Genomic DNA, 22419 nt, shown 5'->3' with positions numbered 1-22419 from the left:
AGCGATCATAGCCAGCAAGTAAACTTCCATCCATTTGAATCAGACAACAGTTGGGCAAGTATCTTCCCTGCATCTTGACCAGTTTTGTTGATCACATCTGTGTTGTCCGTAAGATCAGGACATGGTTTAGTAACAAGTTCATTTATGAGAACACAATCATGGGGAGGATCGGGCAGTTCAAGCGGTTCTTCCTGCAGGAATGTAGAGGGTTAATGTTAGAGCAGCATTTAAAGGAGAGAAACGGATTCAGAAGTAATGAAACCTCACAGCGACTGAGACGAACCTTAACGAGGTGTTGAGTATATTTAGAAATCAGCAAGGATACTGCAGAATGCGAGGTACAGACTTCTACATTTTGATGTAAAGTTTTATTAGAGGCAGCCACTACCATAGTATGGATGGCAGAGAGAATCTGGGTGCAGGAAGGCATACCTTGAGCAATGGGGTCAAGTTGAGTAGAAAAATAGGCAATAGGGCGCCAAGAGGAGCCATGCTGCTGGGTGAGAACAGCTGAAGCACAGGTATCAAGGATGGCAACATAAAGATGAAAGTGGCAGACATACAAACGTCGGCCTAGCGTGAGTGCTGAAGAGAGGGCAGTTTTAAGCTCCATAAAGACTTGTAGTTGTTATGGGGTGAGTTCATACCGTTAAGTCTCATTAGACGAGGACAGGGGAGATAATGTTTGGGTCAGAAGGGCACAATTAGGAATCCATTGTCGGCAATAATTGATGAGGTTGAGAAACTGCCTTATGTTTAGGAGTGGTTGGAGGGGCAATACAAAGAATAGGATCAATACGTTCAGGTGTCAAGCACCAATCGAATTCAGAAATGAGAGTACCTAGGAACTTAACTTCTTTCTGATTAGTCTTAACTTTGCTGGGGGGTACAAGCGAGCCACACTGATGTGGATGGTTGAGAAAGGTAGTGGAGTCAGTGTGATTGGACACTTTGTCAGGGCTAGCGAGGAGGTCATCGATGTATTGAACTAGGGTAGCGTCTCCAGAAAATTCAAATAATTCAAGCTGGGCATGAAGAGTCTCTGAAAAGAGTGTCGGCGACTGAATAAACCCTTGAGGTAGGCAAGTCCACATATATTGGTGGCCCTTAAAAGGAGGCAAAAATGTATTGGGCTATCTGGATGCAAAGGAAGACAAAAGAATGCATGTTGGAGGTCAACGATAGTGAAGAGCTTGGCTTCAACTGGAGCTTGGCATCAACTGGAACTTGGCTGAGGATAGTAGCAGGATTAGCAACTGGAGGATTATGAGCCTCAATGATTTTATTTACTTCACGAAGGTCGTGAACGACATTCAGGACATCCCGGTGTAGGGATCGGAAAGATAGGTGTATTGACAGAAGAATGGCATGGGACTAGAAGGCCTTGCTGTAGAAATAAAGCAATGACAGGTTGAATGCCAGCTTCACCTTCTGGTTTCAGGGGGTATTGAGATATAGACAGGAGGACAGAATTAGGTTTGATCAGAACAATGATGGGTGGGACCTTAGCAAGGCCCACTTGTGTTTTAGAGTCCACCCAGACTCCAGGGTATACTGCGTCCTGCAGGTGATGGTGGGCATGATGATGATGCAGGCTGTCATGAATCGACTAAGGTTGTACATAAAATAGGATTGATCCTTGAGTGAGCGGCTGAATTTCACGGCAAGTTTGATCAGCATGATCAAAAAGAGTCTTAGTGTCAAAACCTACTTCTTAGGTTTTATGTTCTGGGTTCAAGTGAGTGGTGACACAGGGGAAAATGAGAGGGCCAGTTTTCCAGCTATGAAGAGGAACTGACACCAGCTGGTGATCTGATCTCACCAATCACCCAAGCGTGCTGAGTCGTGCCCAGTAAGGGATTATAGTATCTGTTCAAACCTGAGATCATTCCCGGATGAGTCATAAGCTAAAATAATGTGGGGGTGAGGGACGTTATGTAAAATAGGATCAAAAGCATAAGGATCCAAATCAAATGACCACCATCGAGGAGGCTTTGGTTTGGTATTGATGCATTGAACAAAATGAGGTGGATCCTGAATCAGGATACCATCATCATGACATTCAATAGTAATATTTAGAGGACAGAGGAGATCTCTAGCGAGTAGAGGGATACGTAATCCATTAGTAACAACAAAGCAAAAAGGGAGCGTGGCACAAGTTTTCCACACCACTGTCAGAGGGACAGCGTATGCATGTTTATTAGAGGAACCATCAAAACATTGCAGGATTTCATCATCATCAGAGATTTGAAAATCAAAAGCATTAGAAAGATGGACGGGAAGTGATGAAACTGTGGCTCCTGTGTCAAACATAAATTCAATATCGTGGCCATTATGGTTAAGAATTAGCATAGGTCCATCTTCTGGGCTAGCGGTAAGTATAGTGCTCTATATCCGGGAGTCAGTTTTGAAAAGGGTTTTGTGCAGTAAAAGGGGCAACCTGCTGAGGTCACTGGGGAGGGAGACCAGGAGATTGTCTGTTGTTTTTACTGCGGTGATGAACCAGGGACTGCTACGGAAAGGGCAGTTCTTGGACCAATGTCCTGGTTCACTGCAATTGAAACAAAGGTGTAGTTGTTGGGGGACTCTAGGGGGTGGGGGAGGAAGTGAAGAGTAATGAGAGGGTGTATAGGGGCACATGGACTGTTGGGGAAGGATACATAGGAGGACCGCAAGGTCCATTGGGATGTTGTGAATACACAGTACCATTTCTACTGTCGTGCCATACTGGACGATAGTATGAGAGTTTCATTTGCTAGCTTGACTGACCTTGCAGACGTAAAGGTCTTCTTTGAATACTGGGTTTAAGGTTAGCCACTGCAGTTTGGGCAAGTTCTGTCTTGACCGTGCCGATGGTAGCCTTACTCTTGGGATCCTTTAGTTCTCAGAAGTAACAAACCTCTCGGCTGAATTGTGCATCCTCAGCATCTTGCCGGTGGTTATTGTGGGTTTTAATAGCTTCCTGTACCTGATCAGGTAAGAATCATACATAGGGCATTAAATTGGGATGATCATTCTTGTCGGTAGTTAGTGTCACCAGAGGAAGCGCCATAGCATTCCTTAAAACAGGTAAGGAACTCCTCAGCCTCTTCGCCTGAGCTGGGTTTACATGTTAAGACTTTACCCACATCAACTACACGATGCACTGCTTGATGGAGAAAGGTAATAATCCAATCTGATAGTTTCCGCCGGGTGCCAGACTACAAGCTGGGTATGATTATTACCTTGTAAAATTTCTCAGAACTCGCCCATTTTTCAGGCAAAAAGCTGCATTCTGAGGTGAATTAGGTCTTGGGAGGCAGCATTATAAATGGTCTTAGTCCTATTAATGTAATTAACAGATCCCTCAGGATTCCTTCAATAATCTGCAGCCTTATTGATAATGCTTGAGAGTCATGAGGTTTCCATGGTTGATAAAGATCCATAAATTGGGCTTGTCCCGGATTCAGAGCCTGTGGGTTAGGGACCTCTTCTATTCGGGAAATTTCTTTTTGGGTGCAAGGTCTGATATTAAGGTCCTGAGACTTTGATTGCAAATCATCAGTGTCTTCGGGACTTATTAGTTTCGGGGCAGTGGAAATCAAAAGGAGTCTCTTCAGTGTTTCTTCCAGGTTTTAATTTTAATTGACTCCTAGTTCAGTAGGCACCGGGTTTGTGGTAAGCCGAATTCTTATTCGGCAGGACAGCTGGGGGGAGGTCATGAGCCTTGGCACGTTCGTCATCAGAGTAAGGGGGGAGGGTTCAGGCAGGGAACCGGAGGTGGTCAGCTGACAGGATTAGAAGCATAAAATATTTCCTCCTCCGAATCAATATCTCCCCCACCATCTACAAACGGATCAGGATTCCTTTGTAATGGGTCTATGGAAGAGGGGAGGGTGGGGTATAAGGAACAGTCCTTGTCAGCTTCGTCCTGCGCAGCTGCAATTGCAGTCTGTTGTTTGTTCATCAGTTTCCTTTTTCTTTGGTGCCCTTGACGTTTCAACGTAGATTCTGAATCTTCGCGTTTTTTAAATTTTCTCCCTTGCCTATCCCAATTCTGCTTCTAAATCATGTGCTTCACATTTATGTTTTAGTTCTGTCCAATTTAGTTCACATCCTTCCTCAGTTAATGGACTATCTCCCCTTTTAATACAGTTTTGTCTCCATGATGATTGCATGGATTTTTCCCATTTTTTCCCCCGAGCTACCCTTTCCCACTCTGATAAGACTTCTTTCTGCTTACTTCCCTTTCTTTTTTCCCCAAATCCCTTGTTCAATTTTAGTGAATAGAGTTAAATCATGTGTGCCTCCTAGAGACCAATCCTTATTCTGTTGAGCAGCTGCAGCTGATATTCTCCTTAATTGTTTCTCATAATTAATAATACAGACTTGTTATTTCTGTTAGGGGACATTTGTCTTCCATCTTATCTAGGGGCACACTCATAGTTATCCGACCTACTTTAAATCTTCACAAAACTACTGATCAACAAGGGCTCCAACCCCACAAAGTACAAACGCAAACATTCATTCATCAACAAGCAAATGTGCATCCAAACCAAATCTCATAGGATTAAACTTTCTGCAAGCTGCAGGGAATCAGTGCTGAGTCTCTGTCTCACATGCGCACTCTCTCGTACATACACATGAACATTTTAAGAGAAATGAGGCACTCACATTCCAGATTTCTCATAAATCCTGGATGTGGCACATAGTTGCTTAACCAAGTATGCAAGAATTGTATCACTGGCCAGCTTTTTTTTGATATAAATGACAAAAGCAGCAGCCACCCTCTATTTCATAAATGAAGAACACCCAACAGAACAAAACTATAACTAACAAACAACACAAACAGCAAAGCAAGACAAGCCAAGATGAATAGATACAACAGAGAAGATAATCTCGACTTAAAACTTTCACTAATCAACAACCCGACAATGAACAACAAGACTAATGATTTCTGCAAAACATTCTCAACATTGTAAAATCCTGACAGTTTCTGTTTTTAGTCCCATTTAAACGATCTCATTTAGGGTTCCGTCAGGGTACCGAGAGAGTGAAATGGGGGAAACACCACACAGATGTAGACAGAGAGTAATCAAGGTACAATTTTACCTTTGGGCCCATTGGTCTTGAGTCCAACCCTTCGATGGAACTCCTCTTTTCCAGTTTCACTCAAATGTAGCCCTTGTTGGAACCCTGCTTGCAGCGCCAAATTGAGACAGCCCAGGGAGTCCCTTGTGGACTCAGACCTGTCAGCCTATCTTGGTTCATCCCGGAGATCGTACTCTTTGGAAGTCTGGAATAAAAATAAAACTCTTACAGACAGTTTAGTTTAATTTTAAATTATCCCCTTCATTAATACCATCACCGTTACAGCATAACACTGATACCTATAAGACAAGCTAACTGGATTCTATTAACCCAGAAGAGTAGCAGTCACTCTTCTTCCAAGAGCCCTGGCGGGCTACTCTGTATAATATCTTTATACACAAGTTTTTTTACAAAGGCGGTGCTGTGACAAACACGCTTTCTTTATATGAATTTTTTTTTTACAAAAGCACTGCATGTTCTGAACTAGACAGATAACAGTGAAAGGGCTGAAAACGTGTTGCTGGAAAAGCGCAGCAGGTCAGGCAGCATCCAGGGAACAGGAGAATCGACGTTTCGGGCATAAGCCCTTCTTCAGGAATGAGGAAAGTGTGTCCAGCAGGCTAAGATAAAAGGTAGGGAGGAGGGACTTGGGGGAGGGGCGTCAGAAATGCGATAGGTGGAAAGAGGTCAAGGTGAGGGTGATAGGTCAGACTGGGGTGGGGGCAGCGAGGTCAGGAAGAAGATTGCAGAAGATGATTAGGAAGGCGGTGCTGAGTTCGATGGATTTGACTGAGACAAGGTGGGGGGGGAAATGAGGAAACTGGTGAAATCCGAGTTCATCCCTTGTGGTTGGAGGGTTCCTAGGCGGAAGATGAGGCGCTCTTGCTCCAACCGTCGTGTTGTTGTGGTCTGGCGATGGAGGAGTCCAAAGACCTGCATATCCATGGTGGAGTGGGAGGGGGAGTTGAAGTGTTGAGCCACAGGGTGGTTGGGTTGGTTGGTCCAGGTGTCCCAGAGGTGTTCTCTGGAACGCTCCGCAAGTAGGCGGCCTGTCTCCCCAATATAGAGGAGGCCACATCAGGTGCAGAGGATGCAATAGATGATGTGTGTGGAGGTGCAGGTGAATTTGTGGCGGATATGGAAGTTTCCTTTGGGGCCTTGGAGGGAGGTGAGGGGGGAGGTGTGGGCGCAAGTCTTGCACCTCCTGCGGTCGCAGGGGAAGGTGCCAGGAGTGGAGGTTGGGTTGGTGGGGGGTGTGGATCTGACGAGGGAGTCACGGAGGGAGTGGTCTTTATGGAATGCTGATAGGGGAGGGGAGGGAAATATATCCTTGGTGGTGGGGTCCGTTTGAAGGTGGCGGAAATGACGGCGGATGATGTGCTGTACATGGAGATTGGTGGGGTGGTAGGTGAGGACCAGTGGGGTTCTGTCCTGGTGGCGGTTGGAGGGGCGGGAAGTGGAAGAGATGCGGTGGAGGGCATCGTCGACCACGTCGGGGGGGAGATTGCAGTCCTTGAAGAAGGAGGCCATCTGGGTTGTACGTTTTTGGAAGTGGTCCTCCTGGGAGCAGATGCGGCGGAGACTAAGGAATTGGGAGAATGGGTTGGCGTTTTTACAGGGGGCAGGGTGGGAGGAGTGAAAGGCAATAATTCGGGAGATACCGAGTTTCATTTCGAGGTCAGAATCAAACACTTATTCATTTCACAAAGGAACTGCCGTGAATGTGATCACTCAATATCCTGTTTATACAAATTCACTGATGTTAAGGCAAATGTTCTTATATGCCTTACCCTCCCTGCCTGTCTATTTTCTAGTGTGGAGCAAATGTGTTCTATAATTCAACATTACATTTTAGTCTAAATGCTGAAGGACAAGTTTTCCTTACAAACATTCTCACGACCCCTTTCAAATTTTCATAAGTTCTTTCCTATATCAGGGGGAGCAGAAATTAACGTAGTTTCCAAAAATGCCCTCACCAATGTACAGCCACAATATGACCTCACAACTCCTTTATTCAATGCTCTGACCAATAAAGGAAATCATACCAAACGCCTTCTTCACTAGCCTATCGACCTGCAACTCAAAGATCTCTTTGTTTAGCAACACTCCCCTTAACTGTCAGTCCTGCCTGGATTGCTCAACCAAAATGCAATACCTCATTTCTCTGAATTAAACTCCATCTGACACTCCTCAGCCTGTTGCCCACCCCAGAAATTCTAACTTATAGCAAACTCTCTTTGCTCTCTTATACCCTAGAAGCTGAAAGTCTCCATACCACACAGGCCCCCTCTGTTTTCACTTTGCTGAACCGAATCCCTACTCTGAAGGGTCAAAATACTGACCAGCCGGGACAGAGTGGACGTTGGGAAGATGCTTCCATGGGTAGGAGAGACAAGGAGCGGAGGGCACAGCCTTAGATAAAGGGAAGACGTTTTAGAAAGAGAGAAGGAGAAACGTCTTCAGCCAGACAGTGGTGAACCTATGGAATTCATTGCCATAGACAGCTATGGAGGCCAGGTCACTGAGGATAGGCAGCAAATTTTGAAGGTGAGAGAACAAAGATTTTAAAAAGACTTGAGGGGCAGCATTTTTTTAAAAAAAGAGTGTGGTTTGTGTGTGGAATGAATGTCCAGACATTTTCTCACCTTCCCCCCGCCCCATAAACATCCACTTCTTTGTTGTTCAAAAATCACATGAACTCAGCCTTGAATATATTCAATGACCCCTTAACTGCAGGAAGAAATCCCCACTTCTGAACTCAATTCCTCTTGCTAATGTACCACTTGCACTACTCATTGCTCGCTGCACCTGACAACTGGCATTGTCTGGTGAGGAAGGACGCTGAGGTCTGAAAATGTGTTGCTGGAAAAGCGCAGCAGGTCAGGCAGCATCCAAGGAGTAGGAGAATCGACGTTTCGGGCATGAGCCCTTCTTCAGGAAACTCATGCCCGAAACGTCGATTCTCCTACTCCTTGGATGCTGCCTGACTTGCTGCGCTTTTCCAGCAACACATTTTCAGCTCTGATCTCCAGCATCTGCAGTCCTCACTTTCTCCTAAAGGATGCCGAGGTCCCTTTGTACATCCACACGTCATTCCTGATAAAGGGTTCATGCCCAAAATGTCAATTCTCCTGCTCCTGGAATGCTGTTTGATCTGCTGTGCTTTTCCAGCACCACACGTTTCGACTCTGATCTCCAGCAACTGCTGTCCTCACTTTCTCCATATCCCAAAACATTATATCAACATTTAAACAAAGCATCTCCTTTCTGCTTTTTTTTTTACACAGCAAAAGCTCTAACTTCACATTGGCCACGTGTTTGCCAATTGTGGTCTTCTCTACACTGGGGAAACTGAGCATAAACTTGGGGACCAGTCCGCAGAGGCTGACCAGACCTCCCAGTCGCCACCCATTTTAATTCCCCTTCCCACTCCATTTCTGATATGACCATCTTTGGCCTCCTCCATTGCCACAACGAACCAAACCGCAAATTGGAGGAACAACACATCTTCCACCTGGGCAGCCTACAGCCTGGTGGACTCAACATGGAGTTCACCAATTTATTTACCTCCCTCGCCACCCCTTGAATTCCTTCCTAGCCCCTCCCTGCCGCCACCAACCAGATTCCTTCCTACCACTGACCTACCAGGTTGTACCCTCTCCCTGTCCCCGCCTATCCCCAATTCACCACCCTGCCCCCAGCACATCGTTCTGCAGCTCTCCCTACACCCATCCCCAGTCCTCAACAAGGGTGACATCCAAAACATTGACTTGGCCTCCTGATGCTGCCTGGCTTGCTACGTTCTTCCAGCCTCCTGCATGTCTATTTTGCCAATTAAGTCACAGACCTGGCTCAACTTTTCCCAAGTCTGTCCCCTCCCTGGATTCACTCCCTTTCCTTTCAGTTGCAGCAAGTCAACAATTGAACATCACAATGGAAAATAAATGGAAAAGGGGATGAGAAATGAGTGTGTCGTACTCTTGGTCAATCAAAAGAAGGTCTCACACCTTTCTGCCGACAGTGAGGAACATGTGCAATGTTTTGGTGACACCGGTGAACATGGCCGTGCTTGTTAACACAGGAACGCACACAATATGCTCAGTGGCGCTGCTGGTATTATTGACAGATTTTAAGTGTCAAATGCCAATAGGAGAAAAAAAAAGGGTAGAGCCATAATTGTTTTCCCCATACGGCACAACATTTTATTGCTTTTCCATCTTGTCTGGCTGCTCAACGTTTTTGACTTTTCCCCAGTGTCGGGGTGAAGTTCAGAACGAGAGGGCATAGGTTTAGGGTGAGCGCGGAAATATATAAAAGGTATACATAAGGGGCAACTTTTCCATGCAGAGGGTGGGGTGGTGTGTGTATGGAATGAGCTGCCAGAGGAAGTGGTGGTGGCTGGTACAATTACAGCACTTAAGAGGCATCTGGATGGGTATATAAATGGGAAGGGTTGAGAGGGATATGAGCCAAGTGCTGGCTAATGGGACGAGATTAATTTAGGATATCTGGTCGGCATGGAGGGGTTGGACCAAAGGTGTCTGTTTCCGTGCTGTACAACTCTGACGACTCTAAATAATACAAAGTATAATTTGACAAATAACAAACTATATCCATGTTAACCAGGCTTAGCACACCACATGCTTTACTAACCATTCTCCACAGGTCCTGCCCTTCAATGACTGAGGAACATATGCTGGTGCATAATCTCCTTCACTAGTATTTACACACTAGTCTAAGGAATTGCACAAGTAACAGTGAGGGGTAAACAGCACAAGGATTAAACAAACAGTGAGGGGGAAACAGCACAAGCGCCAGTAAAAGCAGATGGAAAGTGAGTGTAAAATGTCACTATGACAGGACAGGCCCCACATTCCTTCCCCTCCGTCCCCCCCCAACCTGCCTCACCTTTCACCTCCCGGGCCCAGTACCTTCCAGGTGGCCCCATAGTTGACACAGGGGCCGCCCCACGACCAGTAGAACTCCACCACCCAGGCGGCCGACGAGTTCCCAAGCAGGCCCTTAACCCCATCCGCCTCCAGAATGCTCACCGGCTCCTGCCTGCTGTACAGTCGGCCGGTGTGGCCGTGACTCAGCAGCTGCGCCAGGAAGGCGGCGGTGCCCAGTGACGGGTGTCTGCCCCGGGCCGCACGGCGCCATTTTCCTAACGGCCGCCCTCCCGCCGCTTCCCCGCTCGAGCGACTTCTCCTCCCAACCGCCTTCGCCCCCGCGTGACGTCTGCACGGGGGGGATGGGCGGGGCCGGAGGAGCCTCACCGTCACCAAGCAACAGCCACCTCGCGCTACAACTGCTCATTCACAAAAACAAACTCTCCTGTCTCGCTCTGCAGCTGCAGGGGGGACACTGCCACGTTTCCAGGAGCCCTGTCTACATTGGGAAAGCTCACGGCTCAATTTAAACAGATATTCCCACATCTAACGGAACGGAGTCATATCTAAAGGGGGAAATCTGCATTTTAAAAGGCATGGACATTTTAACGGGCTATTTCTGCAAATAAAGAGATTTAAATGGACAAGATTATATTTCAAACGGATGCGTGCACATTAAAAGGAATATCTTAATATGTAAAGTGACGCAGTCATATCTAAATGAATCTACATTTCGAGGAGACGTTGCCCTATTTATAAGCAGAAATATCCCTTTAAGAGACAATAGGTGTGAATTCTGTCTGAGTCCCAATGTTGTCAGACTGACATTTTTCTTAGAAAAGTTCTGCATTTAAATTACATTCTCGTGAAGGTAATTTATAGATAAGGGTGTAGGTTAGGGTGGATTGGTTGTACTATATTGCCCATAGTGTCCAGGGATGTGCCAGTTAGGGTGGACTGGCCATGGGAAATATGGAGTAACGGGATGGGTATGGGTGGGATGCTCTTCGGAGGGCCAGTGTGGAATAGATGGGCTGAATGGCCTGCTTCCACATTGTCGGGATTCTATGACTCCTTCCACAATGGAGCATTTTATCTGCATCTATCCTGTCAAGCCCCTTTCAGAATTCTATTGGTTTCAATAAGATCACTTCTTTGGTTCAGAGACATATAGCACAAAAACAGACCCTTCATCCAACTCATCCATGCCGACCAGGATTCCCAAACTAAACTAGTCCCACTTGCCTGCAATTGACCCATATCCCTCTTAAACCTTTGACAAAGGGTCAGTTAGACTCGAAACGTCAGTTCTTTTCTCTCCTTACAGATGCTGCCAGACCTGCTGAGATTTTCCAGCATTTTCTCTTTTGATTTCAGATTCCAGCATCTGCAGTAATTTGCTTTCATCCCTCTTCAACCTTTCTATTCATGTACCCATCCAAATATCATTTAAACGTTGTAACTGCCCCTACATCTACCACTTCCTCAGCAAGTTCATTCCACATGCAAACCACCCTCTGTCAAAACATTGCCCCTCAGGTTCCTTTTAAATCTCTCTCCTCTCATCTTGAAAAAAATGCCCCTAGTTTTGAGCTCCCTCTTTGCTGTTCACCTTACCTCCACTCCTCATGATTTTATAAATCTCAATAAGGTCACCCCTCATCCTCCTGTGCTCCAATGAAAAAAGTCCCAGCCTCTCCTTATAGCTCAAACCCTCCAGTCCTGGGAACATCCTGGTAGATCTTTACCGAACCCTCTTAATAGAATTCTTCCTGTTACAGAGCCACCAGAAATGCTCTCCGTACCTGGAAAGTGTCCTCACCAACATCCTGCACAACCTCAACATGTCCCATCTCCTATCCTCAATGGTGAAACAGTGAAGGGAATGGTGCTAAATGACTTCTTAACCGCCATGTCTACCAGTGATGCAACTTTCAAAGAACTATGTAGCTGAACTTCTCACTGTTTTGCAATACAACCCAAGGTCCTACCATTAACTGTACAAGTCTTGCACTTCCTTGTTTTAGCAAAATGCAATCCCTCGCTTTTATTCACACCTCTCTCATACACATACACACATACAACCCCCCAACACTCTCACAGGCTTATGTTCCATCACACTCACAATTTACCAAGCATGCAAACACTCTTACACACACTCTCACGCACAAACTCTCATGCACACAATCACACTCTCTCATGCACGCAATCACACACATATAACTCTATGGGGTGAATTTGTATTGGCAGAATTACATTTGCAGATACTTTCAATTTTGCTCAAAATGTGCACAGTCTGCAGGCAGCCAATTCATGTAATATTTTATAAAGTTCCTACTTTGGAAATAGAACCAGTCTAATTCAAGATTGGGATACTGACAGACTCAAACCCTACACCGTTCACGCATTTTCTGAGCTATCACTTTTTTTAATGAAATCTTAAGTCATCTTGAGAACGTGACAGAAAGGATGTTCTGGGATTTACATATTAATGAACTGAAACCTGCAACCCATTCTAAAAGGTGAATGACTTAACAGCAATCCAGGTTTGTTCAATATATCCTATCAGGTGCATGACACTGAACTTTGGCTACAAAATCTGTGCCTTTTGATCCTGCTTCACAGCTACCTGATGAAGGAGCACTGCTCCAAAAGTTAGTGCTTCCACATAAACCTGTTGGATTATAACCTGGTGTTGTGTGATTTTTAACTTTGTCCTTCCCAGTCCAACACTGGCTCCTCCATATCATTTCTAGTGAACGCAGCCCACACCTTGGTGCTGCCAGTAAACTTTACAATGCCGATGAAACGATGCACTCTGCACTCCTGAAAAATTTACAATTTCTAATGATACCAGCTACTCATTCACTGCTCCACCTGATACACGACATTGGAAAGAAATGAGCAGCTTTAAAACAAAAACCTCTTGGAGCACAAAGCTTTCATTGAGAGTCTGAGCCTGGCCATAAGTTCAGTAACCTTTATTGTGACCCACCTTTGTTACAGCTTCAGATCTCCCCAGCAAAAAAGGTGTAGAAAAAGTAGCTACTTTTTAAACAGCTCGAGGTCAAAGCTCGCACACTCCCCTCCGCTCCCCCCCATGCCACCTCACTTCTTTTACTATTGGTCCAGTCAACAATGGCACTCGGCCATTGTTCCTTCACTACCCTTGCGATGGCACATGAACTCGCTGGTGGCTCTGTCGGTGGGAGGTGCGGGTGATGCCCTTCCTGCACAGAGTGGGTGATTGCCTCTCCCCATTGTGAATCTGCTGGTGCTTCAGCAGGGTGGAAGAATTGCTGAACGCGTTCCCACACTTGGGGCACGAGAACGGCCTCTCCCCAGTGTGGACCCACTGGTGCTTCAACAGGGCAGAGGAATTGCTGAAGGCGTTCCCACACTCAGGGCATTTGAATGGCCTCTTCCCCGTGTGGACCTGCTGGTGCTTCAGCAGGGCAGAGGAATTGCTGAAGGCCTTCCAGCACTCGGGGCAGGAGAATGGACTCTCCCCAATGTGGACCTGCCAATGCCTCAGCAGGTTGGAAGAATTGCTGAAGGCCTTCCCGCATTCGTGGCAACTGAAAGGCCTCTCCCTGTGTGCAACCGCTGGTGCTTCAGCAGGGCGGAGGAATCGCTGAAGGCCTTCCAGCACTCAGTGCAGGAGAATGGCCCCTCCCTCGTGTGGACCCATCAGTGGGTCAGCAAGTTGGAGGAATTGTTGAAGGCCTTCCAGCACTCAGGCAGCTGAAGGGCCTCTTCCCAGTGTGGACCCGCCGGTGCTTCAGCAGGGAAGAGGAATTGCTGAAGGCCTTCCTGCACTTGGGGGAGATGCCTTTCTGCTGCCCCAACTGCGGGAAAGTCTTCAGCAATTCCTCCACCCTGCTGAAGCACTGGCGGGTCCACACGAGGGAGAGGCCTTTCAGCTGTCCTGTCAGGGCCCGCCAGTGCTTCAGCAGGGTGGAGGAATCGCTGAAGACAATCCCGCTGACAGGGCAGGAGAACGGCCTCTCCCCAGTGTGGCTGCGCCAATGAGACTCCAGGACAGATGGGACATGAAAGCCTTTTCCATGGTTGCCACACTTCCATGGTTTCTCCAAAGGGCAGGATTCCTCTGGTTTCTCCATGGCTGAAGCTTGCGCTGCACACAAATGCGTGTACAGTCCCTCTCTGCCGTGAATTCCTCTTTCCAGACCGTATCGCTGTTACATGATCCACATTCAGTGCACTGCACCAACAGGATTTCTCATCCAGTCCCACTGACGCTGAAAATGTACCGAAACAGGAACCAAAAAGCTTTGCTCCTTCTCACAGAATTATAGTTGAAAATTGTTGCGGTCCCGATGGATTGAGTGACTGTCAGACATTGACGTCAAAGTGAGGACTGCAGACGCTGGAGAGTCAGTGTTGAAAAGTGCGGCACTGGAAAAGCACAGCAAGTCAGGCAGCATCCGAGGAGCAGGAGAGTCAATGTTTTGGGCAGGCGGCCTTCTCTGTTGATTTTGAAACTTCTGTCTTCAGATCTTCAAATACTCTGCAAAAAGAGATTACAAAAGTCATTATTACCATTGCAGGGTTGAAATTCAGAACAAGCAATTCTACTTTCTGCAGAATATTCTTTTCTTTTGTTGTTCCACAAAAAGGAAAACACCATCCCACTCTCTCTCTCTCTCTCCCTCTGCTCTAACTAATCCTCCTGAAGCTGCTGATTCAGGATCTTACAGGGGCAGAAAAGCGAAAACATCAAGACTGACACCTCTCTGAATTTTGGGTAACTCCACCTGAAAGTTAATATCTTTCACAACATTGGGCTCCTGCTGACAGTGAGCAAGTCTGATTTTGGAAAGCAAAACAAAAGTTTGTCAATTCAGGGTGAACCTGCAATTCAGCTTCTTGATGAACAACCAGACATGAAATGGTTAACATCCCCAGAAAGGTGGGAACAAAATGAGACATCAAGGCATTAACACCGACACACTTCAGTCAAATTCTTCTGTTCCCAGTAAGAGCAAAACATCCTTGAAAGCTGCTTTGAAAGTCCAGTCTTCACAACGACCCTTTTGCTTTCACCGCCGACGATTAAAGTCATATAGCACGGAAACAGACCCTTCGATTCAACTAGTCTGTGCCAAACAGATATCCTAAATTAATCTTGTCCAATTTGCCTGCATGTGGTCCATATCCCTCTAAACCCTTCATATTCATGTACCCATCTAGATGCCTTTTAAAATTCCCCTCTCACCTCAAACTTCTGCCTTCTAGTTTTGGACTCCCCTACCCTGGGCAAAAGACCTTGGGTATTCACCCTATCCTTGCCCCTTATGAACGTCTATAAGGTCACCCCTCAGCCTCCGATGCTCCAGGGAAAATATCCCCAGCCTATTCAGCTTCTTCTTGTATCTCAAACCCTCCAACTCTGGCAACAGCCTTGTAAATCTTTTCCGATCCTATTCAAAGTTTCACAATATCTTTCCTATAACAGGGAAAGCAGAAATGAACGCAGTCTTCCAAATGTGGCCTAACCAATGTCCTGTACAGTCACAACATGACCTCCCAACTCCTATACTCAATGCTCTAGCCAATAAAGGAAAACATACCAAATTCCTTCTTCATTGTCCTGTCTACCTGAGACTCCACTTTCAAGGAACTATGAACCCGCACTCGAGGTCTCTTTGTTCTGCAACACTCCCCTTAACTGTGTCAGTCCTGCCTGGATTACTTGACCAAAATGCAAACCACACACTTCATTAAATTAAACACCATCTTCCACTCCTTGGCCCATCAGCCCATCTGATCAAATCTAATTTATAGTGAACTCTCTTTCCTCTCTTATTCCTTTGAAGCTGAAAATCTCTATCCCACACACACTCCCTCCATTCTCACTTTGTTGAACCTCATCCCTGAAGGGTGTGGTTCATGCTGATTAACAGGGCTACACTCAGGGGGGTTCCAATTGAAACATTCAAAATCCTGACTAGCTTGGACAGAGTGGACGTTGGGAAGATGTTTCCATTGGTTCTAGTCTCTCCAACCAGTGGGCACAGCCTCAGAGTAAAGGGAAGACCTTTAAGAATGGAGATAAGAAGAAACTTCTTCAGCCAGACAGTCGTGAATCTATGGAATTCACTGCCACAGAAGCTGGGGTGGACAGGTCATTGAGGATATTGAAGACTGAGATAGATAGGTTCTACAGTATCAAGGAGATCGAGGATTACGGAGACAAAGTAGGAGAATGGAGCTGAGAAACCTATCAGCCATGATTGAATGGCAGAGCAGACCCGATGGGCTGAATGACCTAAATGTGCTCCTATGTCTTTTTTTTTTTAGATTAGATTACTTACAGTGTGGAAACAGGCCCTTCGGCCCAACAAGTCCACACCGCCCCGCCGAAGGGCAACCCACCCATACCCCTACATTTACCCTTTACCTAACACTACGGGCAATTTAGCATGGCCAATTCACCTGACCTGCACATCTTTGGATGGTGGGAGGAAACCGGAGCACCCGGAGGAAACCCACGCAGACAGAGGGAGAACGTGCAAACTCCACACAGTCAGTCGCCTGAGGCGGGAATTGAACCCGGGTCTCTGGCGCTGTGAGGCAGCAGTGCTAACCACTGTGCCACCGTGCCGTCTTATGGTCTCTTGCCGTCCTGGACACAGACTGTGAGAATTGGGAGCAAGAGTCAGCCATTGGGCCTTTGAAGCCTGCACCAGCATTCAACAGATGCTAACTCGACATGAATCTACTAACATCTAGGTGAATAGGCTGGGAAGTTTTCATTGGAGCATAGTTTGAGAGGTGATCTTACAGAGGTTTATAAAATCATGATTGGCATAGATGAGATGACTGCTGGGTATCCTTTCCCGAGGGTGGGGTTTCAAGATTACACGGCAAATTTGAAGGTGAGAGGAGAAAGATTTTAAAAAGGCATGAGGGGCACTTTTTTTTGTTTACACAGAATGGTTTGTGTGTGGAATGAAGATCCAGAGGAAGTGGTGGATACAGGTACAGTAACAACATTTAAAAGACATTTGGGTAAGTACATATATTGGAAAGATTTGGAGGGATATGGGCCAAACACTGGCAGGTGGGACTAGTTTGTGTGAATATAGTCAGCATGGACTAGTCCGACTGTAGGGTCTGTTTCTGTGCTGTATGACTCTGTAACTGTTCTGTACCGGTCTTAAAACCATTTTCTTGCCTTTTCCCATAAACATCCACTTCTTTAGACATTAGATGAAGTCAGCCTTGAATATATTCAATGTCCCCATAACTGCAAGAAGACATCCCCACTTCTGAACTCAATTTCTCTTGCTAAGATACCACTTGCCTTGCTGATTGCTTGCTGCACCCATCTGACAACTGGTATTGACTGGTTCCAAAGGACGCTGAGGCCTCTTTGTACATCCACACATCAGTCCTGATGAAGGGCTCGTGCCCGAAACATCGACTCTCCTACTTCTTGGATGCTGTCTAACCTGCTGTGCTATTCCAGTAACACACTTTTGATTCTGATCTCCAGCATCTGCACATCCCATTATATCACCATTTAAACAATACACCTCCATTCTGCTTTTTCGTCACATCAAAAGCTATAACTTCACATTGTGGTACTGCATTTGCCACCTGTTTGCAAATTGTGGTCTTCTCTACATCAGGGAGACAGAGCGTAAACTTAGGGAATGGTTCGCTGAACATCGCAGCTGAGTCCACAGAGGCCAACCAGACCTCCCAGTCATCATCCATTTTAATTCCCCTTTCCACTCCCTTTCTGACATGACCATCATAGACTTTCCATTGCCACATCAAACCAAACCGCAAATTGAGGAACAACATCTCATCTTCCACCTGGACAGCCTACAGTCCGGAGAACTCAACATTGAGTGCTCCAATTTCAAAACAAAATCGCCCTGCCCTTCCCTTCCCATCCCTTGATTCCATTCCTCCCTCCCTCCCAGATTCATTCCTCCCATTGACCAACCAGGACGTACCATCTACCTGTCTTCACCTATCCCCACTTCACCACCCTGCCCCCAGCACACCCTTTATCTGCACCTCTACCCCCAGCCCCACCCCCGTCATGAAGAAACCGAAACGTCCACTTCTCCTTCTCCTGATGCTATCTGGCTTGCTGTGTTCTTCTTCCAGCCACCTGTCTGTCTATTTTGCTCATTGCGTCACAGACCTGGACCAACGTTTCCAGAGTCTGTCCCCTCCAGAATTCACTCCCTTTCCTCTCAGTTTCTGCAAGTCAACAATTGAACTCCAGAATTAAAAACACATGGAACAGGGGGCGAGAAAATAGACAGCCGTACTCACAGGTCTTAGACAGAGGAAGGAATTTGCAGTCTGGGTGAAGCACAATCTTCATTCAGAGAGGGAGAGGAGCAGCAGCTTCAGAAGCTCATGCCGAAACCTCCGCATTCAGACAATGGGGTGGCTCTGATTGGCAGGAGGGCCAATCTCCTTCCGGTCCTCCAGGGTTCTCTATTGGTTCGTCAAAAGAAGGTCTCGCGCCTTTTTTGCGGACAGCGATGAGCATGCCCAGTGTTTTGCTGACACGGCAGACATGCGCACTGCGTTGCTGACACCGGCAAACATACATAGAATGCCCAATGGGAATGCTCGTGTTCCTTGACAGATTTTGAGTTCCAAATGCCAATAAGAGAAAAAAAGGTTGGAGCCACAAGTTTTTTTTCCCTGTGGCTCGACATTTTATTGCTTTTGCATGTCTTTTCCCCTTATGGCAAAATGCAAAACATCACATTTCTCTGAATTAAAGTCCCACTGCTACTCCTTAGCCTATTGGCCCATCCGATCAATTCTAATTCGTAGCGAACTCTCTTTCCTCTTTTATTACCAAGTAACTGAAAATCTCCATCCCACACACTCTCCCTCCACTCTCACTTTGCCTATCCTAATCCCTGCTGTACCTCATCCTGAAAGGTCTGTTTCATGCTGATTAACTGGCCCATACTCGGGGGTATCTTATTGAAACATACAGAATACTTAATGGCCTGGACAGAGTGGACGTTGGGAAGATGTTTCCATTGGATGGAGAGATTAGGATCTGAGGGCCCAGCCTTAAAGTGAAGGGAAAACCTTTCAGAACAGAGATAAGGAGAAACGTCTTCAGCCGGAGAATGGTGAATCTATGGAATTCATTGCCACAGAAGGCTGTGGAGGTGAGGTCACTTAGGATATTCAAGACTGAGATAGATAGGTTCTTAAGTATCAAAGGGATCGAGTGTTATAGGGAGAAAGCGGGAGAATAGGGTTGAGAAACTTATCAGCCATGTTTGAATGATTGAGCAGACCAGATGGGCTGAATGGCCTAATTTCAACTCCCATGTCTTATGGTGTCTTGCTATCCTGGACACAGTGCGAGAAAATTGGGAGCAGGAGTAAGCCATTCGGTCTTACAAGCTTGCACCAGCATTCAACAAATCATAACTGGATATGGATCCACCAACATCTAAGTGAATAGGCTGGGACATTTTCCGCTGGAGCACAGTAGGTTGAGAGTTAACCTTATAGAGGTTTATAAAATCATAAGGGGGAGTAGATGAGGTGAACGGCAGGTGTCCTTTCTGTCGGGTGGGGGTTTTCAAGATTCACGAGCAAATAATGAAGGTGAGAGGAGAAACATTTTAAAAAGACATGTGGGGCACCTTTTCTTTCCCCACAGAGTGATTTGTATGTGGAATGAATGTCCAGATGAAGTGGTGGATGCAGGTACTGTCACAATGTTTAAAAGACATTTGGATAAGTACATGAATATGAAAAGTTGGAGGGATTTGGGCGAAACACAGGCAGGTGTGACTAGTTTAGTTTGTGAATATAATTAGCATGAACAAGTTGAACTGAAGGGTCTGTTTCTAAGCTGTATGACTAACTGTTCTGTACTGGTCTTTCAACCATTTTCTTGCCTTTCCCCATAAACATACACTTCTTTGCTGTTCAAAAATCATTGAACTCAGCCTTGAATATATTCAATGACTCCCTAACTGCAGGAAGACATTCGGATTTCTGAACTCAATTTCTCTTGCTAACATACCACTTGCCTTGCTGATTGCTTGCTGCACCTGTCTGACAACTGGCATTGACTGGTGTAGAAGCATGCTGCGGTCCCTTTGTACATCCACACATCATTCTGATGAAGGGCTCATGCCCAAAACGTCAGCTGTGTTGCTCCTCGGATACTGCTTGACTTGCTGTGCTTTTCCAGCCCACACTTTTCAACTCTGATCTCCAGCATCTGCAGTTCTCACTTTCTCCACGTCTCAATATATCATCATTGAAACAATAAACCTCCTTTCTGCATTTTTTCACAGCAAAGGCTCCAACTTCACTTTGAGGTCTTGAATTTGCCACATGTTTGCCAATTGTGGTCTTCACTACATCGGGAAGACTGAGTGTAAACTTGGGGAATGGTTTGCCAAGCATCGCAGCCGGGTCCACGGAGGCCAACCGGACCTCCCAGTCACTGGCCATTTCAATTCCCCTTCCACTCCCTTTCTGACATGACTATCTTTGGCCTCCTCCATTGCCACAATGAACCTAACTGCAAATTGGAGGAACAACACCTCATCTTCTGCCTGGGCAGCCTACAGCTCCCAGAACTCAACACTGAGTTCTCCAATTTCAGATATCCTCCCTTACCATTCCCCAACTCCCTTCCACTCCTCCATGCCACCAACCAGATTCCTTCCACAAATTAACCAACCTGGTTGTACCCTCTCCCTGTCTTCACCTATTCCCACTTCACCACGCTGACCCCAGCACACCCTTGTTCTGCAGCTCTCCCTATACTCACCCCAAGTCCTGAAGAAGAGTTGCACCTGAAACTTCAACTTCTCCACCTCCTGATGCTGCCTGGCTTGCTACGTTCTTCCAGCCTCCTGCCTGTCTATTTACCAATTGAGACACAGACCTGGACCAACATTTCCTGAGTTGTCCTCCCTTTGGATTCACTCCCTTTTCTTTCAGTTGCTACAAGTCAATAGTTTATAGAATCCCTGCAGTCCAACACATCCACACTGACCCACCGAAGAGCAACTCACCCAGACCCATTCTCCTACCGTATTACTCTACATTTACTACTCAATAATGCACCTAACCTACACATCCCTGATGACTATAGGCAATTTAGCATGGTCAAAACCCACGCCCTTTGATCCCAGAATGAAAAAGGGGGTGAGAAAAAAAAAGAGTACCATACTCACAGATGTTGGACAGAGGAAGGAAGTTGCAGTCTGTAGCTGGAGCTCGATCATCTTTCAGATAGTGGAGCAGTAGTAGGTTCAGAAGCTCATGGTCCACCTTCCGCATTCAGACAATAGGGTAGCTCTGAGTGGCAGGAGCACCATTCTTCTTCCGGTCCTCCTTGACTTTCTATTGATTCGTCAAAAGTTAGTCGCACGCCTCTTCAGCGAGGAGCATGCGCAGTGATTTGCTGACACTGCCAAACATGAGTAGTGCCTAACTGACATCGAGGAGCACACGCAGTATGATCTGTGGAGATGTCGCTGTTACTGACAGTTTTTAAGTGTTCAAATGCCGATAGGAGAAAAAAAGGGTGGAGCCATTTTTTTTTCTCCTGTGGTTCAACTTTTAGTTCCTTTTGCATTCTGTCTGGCTGCTCAACTTTTGTATGCCTTCTCCCCAGGGTAGTCGGAGCGAGTCTAGGACTACAGGGTATAGATTTATGGAGGGAACTAATGGGGCAAATTTTTCACACAGAGTATGTTGTGCGTTTGGAATGAGCTGCGAGAGGAATTGGTGATGACTGCTACGATTACAACATTTAAAAGACATCTGGATTGGTATATGAATATGAAGAGTTTAGAAGGAGATGGGCCAAATGCTGGCAAATGGGTCATTAGATTAAATTGGGATATCTGGTCAGCCTTGCCTGAAAGGCTTTGTATCCGTGCTCTACAATTCTATTTCTACATAGTTGGAACCAATTACACAAGACTAGAAATTGTCCATTCACCCCTTACAGCCAGTCCTGAGCTGTAGCCTAAATGCAAGTTTCAGAAAGATTTCAGCAGGTATTTAAAAAAAAAGAATGTATGTACTTTCAGACTTTAACGATGTTTCTGAATATATCATTTTAGCTATTGTCAATTGTAAAGATCAGCCATTTCTCATCTTTCCCTTCATCACCACCCATTCTCTCTGTCTCTCTCCTTAGAAGGGCTTGATACAACGATCAAAGAGGGCTCAAGACACGAGAAAGACTGGAGTGAGGGGGAAGCTGGGGAGAAGAGAGACAGATTCGGGGGGGGGAGTAGAGAGAGAGAGAGAGAGAAAAAAATGGACAGGGGGGCAGAGGGTAGAGCGGAGAGAAAGACTGGGGGTGACAGAGAATGAGAGAGGGGCAAGAGAGAGAGAAAATGGGGGAGGGGATGCAGAGTGCTGGGGAGGAGTGATACAGAATGGGGTGAGGAGAGAG

The 22419-nt window shown here is 46.2% G+C and overlaps 1 protein-coding gene across 7 annotated transcripts in view; it reads right to left on the bottom strand.

The window, feature by feature from the left end:
• The window catches only part of LOC148144734 (uncharacterized), a 32139-nt gene extending 21974 nt beyond the window's left edge, over positions 1-10165 (bottom strand). For 3 of the 7 annotated variants that reach the window (XM_087975077.1, XM_087975076.1, XM_087975078.1), the window contains exons 1-2: positions 9979-10160; positions 5092-5275 (exon numbers count right to left, since the gene is read on the bottom strand). The gene's annotated coding sequence lies outside the window, so the exon portion shown is untranslated. Of the gene's footprint in view, positions 1-2830; positions 2969-5091; positions 5276-9978 lie in introns of those variants that run through there. The other 4 variants (XR_015751604.1, XR_015751605.1, XR_015751603.1 and 1 more) reach the window with 4 other exon arrangements.
• Between the last annotated feature and the right edge of the window lie 12254 nt (positions 10166-22419).

This window comes from Chiloscyllium plagiosum, unplaced genomic scaffold (assembly GCF_037043375.1).
Source record: "Chiloscyllium plagiosum isolate Xiang-an unplaced genomic scaffold, Cpla_swu_hap1 HiC_scaffold_27, whole genome shotgun sequence".
In the NCBI taxonomy this organism is placed as follows: Eukaryota; Metazoa; Chordata; class Chondrichthyes; order Orectolobiformes; family Hemiscylliidae; genus Chiloscyllium; species Chiloscyllium plagiosum.
Note: the sequence above shows the minus strand (reverse complement) of the source record. Positions and strands in the feature narration are given on the sequence as shown.